Here is an 8,502-nt window from a genome sequence, read left to right on the forward strand (position 1 = left end):
ACTGTTTATAAAAAAAGAAAACAATAAACAAGCATTGCTAGGCAAAATTGTGAATTAGATAAAGTTTGTATTCCTACTCTTCTACCTACTTTTTTTGTCTCCCTTTCTTACTTACTGGCATTTCCTTGCTCCCAGTGTATTCATGCAGCCCTCGAGCTGCCCCAAAGTTTGATCGCCTTCCTAGTCTGTCCTCATCAAAGAGAGCCTAATGGGGAAAGGATAATGAAGTAAAGAATATATTGCAAATATCTGAAGGAGCAGATATATTGACATATGGATTACTTAAGCTTTGTCAAGGCTTTCATATCTATGAGCACCATTTTAAAAATTCTTTCATGGTAATAAGGAAAAAAATAGAGCTCTTAAAATTGTAAAGAATTTGATGGAGAAAGGAATGAACATTTATTAAGTAGCTAACTGCTTAGTGTGCCAGATATAGGGGCAGGTAGGTGGCGCAGTGGATAGAGCACCGGTCTTGGAGTCAGGAGGACCTGAGTTCAAATCTTGCCTTCGACACTTGACACTTATTAGCTGTGTGACCCTGGACAAGTCACTTAATCCCCGTTGCCTTACCAAAAAACTAAAAAATAGATTAAAAAAATTAAAAAAAATAATGTGCCAGACACTGTGCTAAATGCTTTACGATATTATCACATTTAATCCTCATAACCACTCTGGAAGGTGGGTGCTATAATGATCCCAATTTTACATTTGAGGAAACTGAGCAAGAGAAAGATTAAATGACTTACTCAAGGTCACACAGCTAATAAGTGTAAATATCTGAGGTCATATTTAAACTCGTGTCTTCCTGACTCCTGGTCTAGAGTTACATCTACTGTTTAATTTACGAAAAGTGAATCTTTTATCAACAAAAGTGTAAAACTTTGGGTTTCTTGTTGAGATCAGCAGCCTTGCTTTGTAATATGTTGTAATGGAAGAGTTTGTGAAAAAAAAAGACAACATCTATATGCCAGAAAAAGGTAGAGAAGCTTGGAATGAGTTTCTCTATTCCTATCTCATCCCTGGGCTCTATAATCTGCCACTTTCTCAAGCATTAAAGGACTAAATATTTTCTTACTCTCTCAATACCAGTTTTTCTGGTACTCTGGTTTGCTTTTGCCACATGTTGAATGCCTTTGAAAAGTGGATGATATTTGCTAAAGTTAAGGTTCTTCAAAGCCCATTTTCCCCTCTTCCAATATGTATGAGTCTTTGTTTAAATTCTTTATTTCAGAACACTCTTTTGTGATTTCTTTAGGAAGGATAGAGTTGACATATTTCCTTTGTCTTGTTTGTACTTCTGGGTTTTTTTTCTTCTGAACATTTCACTAAGGATTTATCATCAAATCCTTGAATTTCATTTTTACATTGGTTGGGTTTATTTCCCCAAGGAATTGCAGCCTGAACCTTGATATTTACAAATGTGAATTCAGAGATGATTACTTGTTGGGAAGGAACTACATGTTCACTTTGGTTTGCATGTTCTGGCCTAGACTTATTATCTTTTCTCTCAGCTTTTGTATCAGTTTTTTTCTTGTAATTTTGTCTGTTTGCTACTCCTTGTTCATTGGCTTCCAAATAATGAGGCACCTGAGCACCAGGACTCAGCATCAGAAGTGTCTTCTGCAAGTAAAACAGAATCTGGATCCAAATGTAATTTAGTGTGTCTCTCTGTTTGACCCTTCTAGATTTTACAGTAGGAGAAGCCAAAACTACAGAAAGGAGGAGGAGTTCAGAAACTCCACTCTTATCACAAGAGTTGATAGAGTTACTTTTCGTAATTGTTTAAGTGTCTTCCTAGCTTTGAATTCTACTTGTCAGGGAATTATGACATACCTTATCCTACTGATGCTTCTTGTTTCCTGAAGCTCTGATGCATAATGTTTTAACTTCACTTCTGAGACTTCACAGTCTGTTAATGTTTAAAGTATATGTACAAATGAATATATTTTTCTATGTTGCTTTTACTGAGGGAGGATTTTTTTTTACTGAGGAAGATCCTACAGGGATCTCTTCTATTCAGCATCATCTAAGTCATGAATCTTAAGGTTCTTCATATCTTCAGACTACTGTTTATTTACCCTCCTGGTTGCTTGCTTGCAGGAGAAATGGGAATTCTATTGAGGATAAAGGTTTCATGCAATATATACACAGTTCAAATTGTTCAAGTATACTTTTCAAGTACTATTCAAGAAATGCCACATTGAAAGTTTTAAGAATGACTTTGAGCAAATAAGTCATTTTGACTTATAAATACCCAAATTAACTACACAGGACATATGAATGAAGATGCTATCTGCATCCAGGGAAAGAATGATCACACACACACACACACACACACACACACACATTTTTGTGTTTAATGGTAGTCATCTCTAGGGCAGGGGGAGGGAAGAAAAAGAAAGAATAAAGAAATGTACATGATAAATTTATTATATATTTAAAAGGAATAGCAAGTTGTATATAATAGAGTTGCAGTTTCACATGCAATCATCTTTTTATTATTTTACTGTTATGGAAACACTTGTTTTTATTTCATAAGTTAAAAACAAAACATTTTTAAAAAGTCACAATTCAAAAAATGATTAAGTGGAGAGATATAAGACACAAATATATCAAGGATAAATCACATAAGATTTTATGGTTGGACTGTAAAATCTAAAAGTTAAAGGTCCCTGGAATGCCATCTTGAATGTAGAAGATAATAGTCATCAGAGGTAGTTCCTGGTACAACAGATTTGATCTTCTTTTCTGCAGAGAAATAATTTCCAATTAAGCTTGAGGAAGACTTATATGCCATTTCATTTTCATGGGACTGGAAACTTTAATTCCATGTGGTCCTCCACATTATTCAATCAAGATACACCATTTTTCAGTTTCATTTACTTTTCCAGCAGCTAGAAAACAAATATATTTGAAATTGCATGCAGAATAATCAAGAAATTTTACTCTTTTATTGCAGATAAAAATTTGATTAAGAGTTCCAGAAATCCATTTTGAACAATATACACAAGCTGTTTGTGACAACTCATGAAACTTCTTTTTGTTATTTAAAGTCTTCCTTTGACGAAATTCCAGCCAAGTATGGAATTAGTCTATGATTCACATCTGTACTTGGTCCTGACAGCCAGCCATGATGTTTGTCATGGTCCAAACAGCTTCCTTCTGGATATTGGTTTGGGGTGAATAAACAGGTTAGTAAAGACAGAAAGTGTCTCAAGTCTGTTACAATTGGAATTTATTCATCTGTCTCAGTGACGATGTTTCCTATAGCCCTTAAAGAAGGCATTGTTTACTGGCAATTGACCAGATCCTAAAAGTTTCACTAATTGTGGGACAAATCCAGTTTTCACAACCACTTCAATCTAGTCATATGAACTTAACTATGAGGTAGGAAATGACCCGATGAATATCTATATGCCAGAATTTCTGGATCATAATGATGCAAGAGACAAACCAAGATAAGAAGAATGTCTCAGTAGCATCCATTGGGGAAATAGGATTCTTGTTATGACAAAGATTTGAAAGTGTTCAGGTATTTAATGTTTAACAAGGAATGAAATTCCACATTTTCACTCCCTATTGACAGAATATCAGATTCTTAAGCTCACTATTTGTAAAATAGTAGAGAGATATTTCCCTAAAAAACTCGGTAATATTTTCTCTACTCATTTCACAGGTCATGGTGAGTATGGTGTTTTGTAGAGATTGAAGTGCTATAGAAATTTGAATCATTTGCAGTTTTATTATTTCAGTAGATGGCTACTTAGTATAAGGAAAAGCTTTCAAAGGGAGCTCCAAGTGTGCCCAAGAGAGCACATGAAAGATATAAAATGCTGATGAGTTAAGAAATGAACCTGAGAGAAAGAGTGAAAGGGAAATCAATGCTACCTACAAAGAACAATGGATATAGACGGATTGGAGCTATGAGATGGAAGCAACAAAATCACCCTTGGTCACCAACACAAGCAAAATAATGGCAAGGAAAGAAAATGAAGTAGAAGTTGCAAAGTCATTTGCATGAGTTTCATCCAAGTTTAGATGAAGTTGATTGAAGATAGTCCTAGAAGGATCAGGACAGATATATTTACCTACAAAGTACTCCTCATATATCAGAATTATGGCCTGCAGCAATCCATGAAGACATATTTAGTGTCATCTGGCAATAGAACAAATAACATATAAAACATCTCCTCTAGACAAAAAAAATATGTGATGGAAGAGGCACTCCATAGAAGGTCAGGTGTATTCAGTGTATTGAAGGTAGTCTCTCATTCCAAAAGATGGTGGGCAATTTATGTAGCAAAGGTTGTAGTCAATAGATGGACTTCATAAATAACAATTGGAGGCCTGAAAAATCAATAGCATAATTATCTGAACAAAGATTCAAAGTTGCAATCAAAGAGTCAACAATAATGGTGTGTAATAGGTCCCCATTTATCATAATAAGTAATGACAGATTCTAACAGGTATATGAATTTATAATAATTAGAGCTGAAAATAACAATAAAATAAAGATTGGGCTGCCTTCTAGATTAATCAATTGATCAAACCATCAAGTATTTATTAAGTGGCTGCTATATGCAAGGCTCTGGGTTTACAAATATAAAGGTGATATATATCTTACCAGGTATGGAGAATCTGCAGCCACAAGACCACATGTGGCCCTTTAAGTCCTCAAGTGCAGCCCTTTGACTGAATCCAAACTTCCCTGAGTCTATAGATTCCCACCCCTGTCTTAGACACAGGAGATTATATTCTGCACTATAACAAATAAATGAATAATAAATAACAAATAAATAAATAAATAAAACAAGTACAAAGTTATGTAAATTTGGAATATATACAAAAATCTATACATAGTAGGGAGGGTCACTAACAAATTAGGGAATCAGGAAAGACCTCCTTGCCACAAGAAGTGTTCACACAAAAATATTGGCTCTCCCTGCTGACATGTGAGCTCCTCAAGATCAGGGACTAGATGGCTTTTCTATTTGTGTCCCCAGTATGTAGTATAGTACTTTGTGCATAATAAAGGACAAAAATTATGTTTCATTCATTTGTTCACTCATGAATTTAGGCCCTGGAAGTGATTTCCCCCATTAGGCAAAAAGGTGGAGTAGATGATTTTTGAGGGCCCTTCTAACTGTGTTATGTTTAATAGTTTGTCCTCACATGGATCCATGTCCAAATGTAAACAAGGAATTAACAGGGTAACCTCTAATTTGTAAATAAACATAACCACTAACTAGGGGAATGTGAGAGATTAGTCATCTACTTGCCAGAGAAGGGGTCTGACTCATTAACCCCATGTTCCCAAATTTAGGCCTGAGAGTAACTTTTATAAATAACTTAAAAACCAGACTTTCTCAATACTATTCATCTAATTCTTCCATTCCCAGAATGAGCCTACTGGCTCATCTCTTGTGTGTGCAATTACTGTAAATGTACAAAGCATAAGAGAGGATACAAGGAGAGTTCACACATCTATTTTTCTCTTTCTCTTTTATTGTCATTCTTCCTCCTCAGAAATTTTATGTCTTCCCAGTCAGTAATATCTTGGGAATTAGTGATATCATAAATTTTTCAATCAGATTTTTATTAGCTTCACTAGAGGACATAAGGAGGAGATAATTCAAAAGTAGAAAGTGAACCTAAAATAATTTATGTAGCCACTTGTACATTTGTACATCCAGTTGTGCCTAGACCCATCTTCCAGGACCTTAAAGGTAAGGAAACATGTTAGATTGAGGGCCTGGGGATAACAGAGCACTAGGGGTAGAATATGGCTTGAGGCTATAAAACAATTGCAAAAAGAATCCTCAATTAAAGTAATTGTCACATTTGGGGGTGAGGGAGAGTACAGAATTATTAATCCATGGTGTTTCACATCTAATTTCAATTAGTTCTCTGGGACCCATGAAAAAGAGACAAAAAAATGATTTAAAGGATCAATATTTTGCAAAGTTATGTGAATTGTTAAGACTTAACTATACAGCTGTCTATGTTGGTCTGTATTGTGCATGTATTACATGAAGAAATTGAATAAATGATTAAACAATATTTTTACTTATAGTAGAGAATATATATATACATAATTCTCATTTTTGTTTTGCTTTTACAAGTCACTTCTAGAAAAAAATATTCTTTCTTTCTGATTCTAAACTAAATCATCTCTTGAAATAAAGAGGAAGTTAAGCAAAAACATTTGAAACAAATGACTATGTTGTCACTTTCTACAGTATTCTACCCTAGTAGCTCCCTACTTATCCTTCCAAGAAGAGACACATGTTTCTTCTGTTCTCCACGAGCCTAATATAGACTAGTTCTTTAACTCTTCCATATCCAATCTGTGGCCAAGTCTTGTCATTCCTATCTTAAAAGCATCTCATATACATCTCCCTCTCTCCCTTAACATTGTCACCACCCTGATGCAGGTCATCATCACCTCACACCTGGAGTATTGCAATAGCCTTCTAGTTGGTTTCCCTGTCTCAGGCCTCCCTCCACTCTAATCCATCCCCCCCTCACATGTCAAAGATTTTCATATACATGCACAAGTCTGACCATGTCATCACCTTCTCAATAAACTCCTATCACTCACTATTACCTTCAGGATCAAATAGAAAATCTTCTATTTGGCTTTTAAAGCTCTTCACAACCTAAGTCCTTGTTATCTTTCCACTGTTCTTACACTTTACATTCCTCCAGGCCTTCTGGCTAGTAACAATAGTAGTAGCCATTTATATAACACTTTAAGTTTTACAAAGTGCTTTACATAAATTCTGCTCCCAGCCTAGAACATGTAATCTCTTAACTTCATGCGTTTTCACTGATTGTATCCTATTCCTTGAATGTTTGCCCTCTTCACCCCTGCCTAATGGAGTCCCTGGCTTCCTTCAAAACTTAGGTCAAATCCTAACTTCTACAAGAGACTTTTTCCAGTACCAACTTCCAAACCCCAGAAGTGGTGACTTCTCTCTGAGATAACCTTCTGACTAATCTCTCTCTCTCTCTCTCTCTCTCTCTCTCTCTCTCTCTCTCTCTCTCTCTCTCTCTCTCTCTCCCCTTTACCTCTCCTAATATAGAGATCTTTTTTCTATATAGATATACATCTATATAGATATAAATTTCTAGAGAGATATTTTGTGTGTGAATATGTGAATATTAAATTGTTTGCATATTGTATCTCCCATTAAATGTGAGCTCTTTGAGCCCAGGGATCATATTTTTGCTTTCATTCTATCTCCAGTGCTGTCACCTAGTAAGCATTTAATAAATACTTGTTTAATTATATACTATTCAGATTTGGGCATCCTTTTAGAGATCTTTCCATTCATGCCATTGGAGTAATTATGTAGTATTTCTTTTGGTTCCAGTTATTTAAGTGTGTCAGTTAATACCAATTTTTCCATGTTTCTCTGAATTCTTTATGCTTAGCTTTTCTTACTGTTCAATAATTTTCCAGTATTTCCATATACCAATTTCTTCAGCTATTCCCTAGTCAAGGAGCATGCTTTGTTACTGCTATGAAGATCTTAGTAAATAATTGTATTTTGTACTGTGCTTATCTTTGACCTCTGGCTATATACTCAATGGTGGGATTGCTGAGTCAAACACTGAAAATGTAATTGCATTTCTTGCCTAATTTAAAATTGATACATATAATAATTGGACCAATTCACAGCTTTGCCAACAGTGTATTATTATGGCTATCCTCTTATAATTCCTATAGCATTGATTTTTCCTATTTTTCTATTATCTTTGCCAATTTATATAATGTTACATGAAACCTCAGAATTGTTTTTAATTTTCATTTCTCTTAGTAGTAATTTATATTATTTTTTACATGGTCATTTATAATTTGTAATTACTCTTTTGAAAACTGCCTCTGGCTTTTGATTATATATCCATTGGCCTATGACTCATATTTTTAATTGAGAAAAATCATAATCTGAAAAAGTCCAAGGTCCTGACTGCTATCAAATACTACTTTTCCATCTAAAAATAAAAGAAAAAATTTGATTGAAAACGATCCATTATAGAGCATTTGTTTATCTGATTTATTTGTCTTCCTTTCCTTATAATCTTTCTATTTCTAGACATGTTTTACTTCAGTAAATTAAAATATAAGCTGACTTCTACTTGTGAAGCAAATAGGAAATGTGAATTAGAGGGGAAAAAACATTCTATCAATTAAACCTTCATTCATGAAACCTTATCCAACATTCTCATGACAAATATCTCTGCTTGTCTGAACCTTCTAAAATTAATTTAAATTAAAATATACTGTATTGAAACAGAGACTATTAAATACTTTATCACTACTTTATTCTGATAGTGACTAAAGTCTAAAGTGAGTAGAATTACATTCCAGACCCCTTTCCCTAAATAAAGATTCCTTGAGCAGCATCTGCTACACAGATATTTTTAAAGGTTTTGCATCAATTGTGTATACAGGACAAAACTTTAAAAGACATTCTTTGATGCTCCCATTGTTGA

The 8,502-nt window shown here is 34.4% G+C and overlaps 1 pseudogene; it reads right to left on the reverse strand.

The window, feature by feature from the left end:
- Window positions 1-2,658: 2,658 nt before the first annotated feature.
- On the reverse strand, window positions 2,659-3,528 carry LOC114054022 (annotated as a pseudogene).
- Window positions 3,529-8,502: the final 4,974 nt, after the last annotated feature.

This window comes from Vombatus ursinus, unplaced genomic scaffold, assembly GCF_900497805.2.
Source record: "Vombatus ursinus unplaced genomic scaffold, bare-nosed wombat genome assembly UNPS02014812.1, whole genome shotgun sequence".
NCBI lineage: Eukaryota > Metazoa > Chordata > Mammalia > Diprotodontia > Vombatidae > Vombatus > Vombatus ursinus.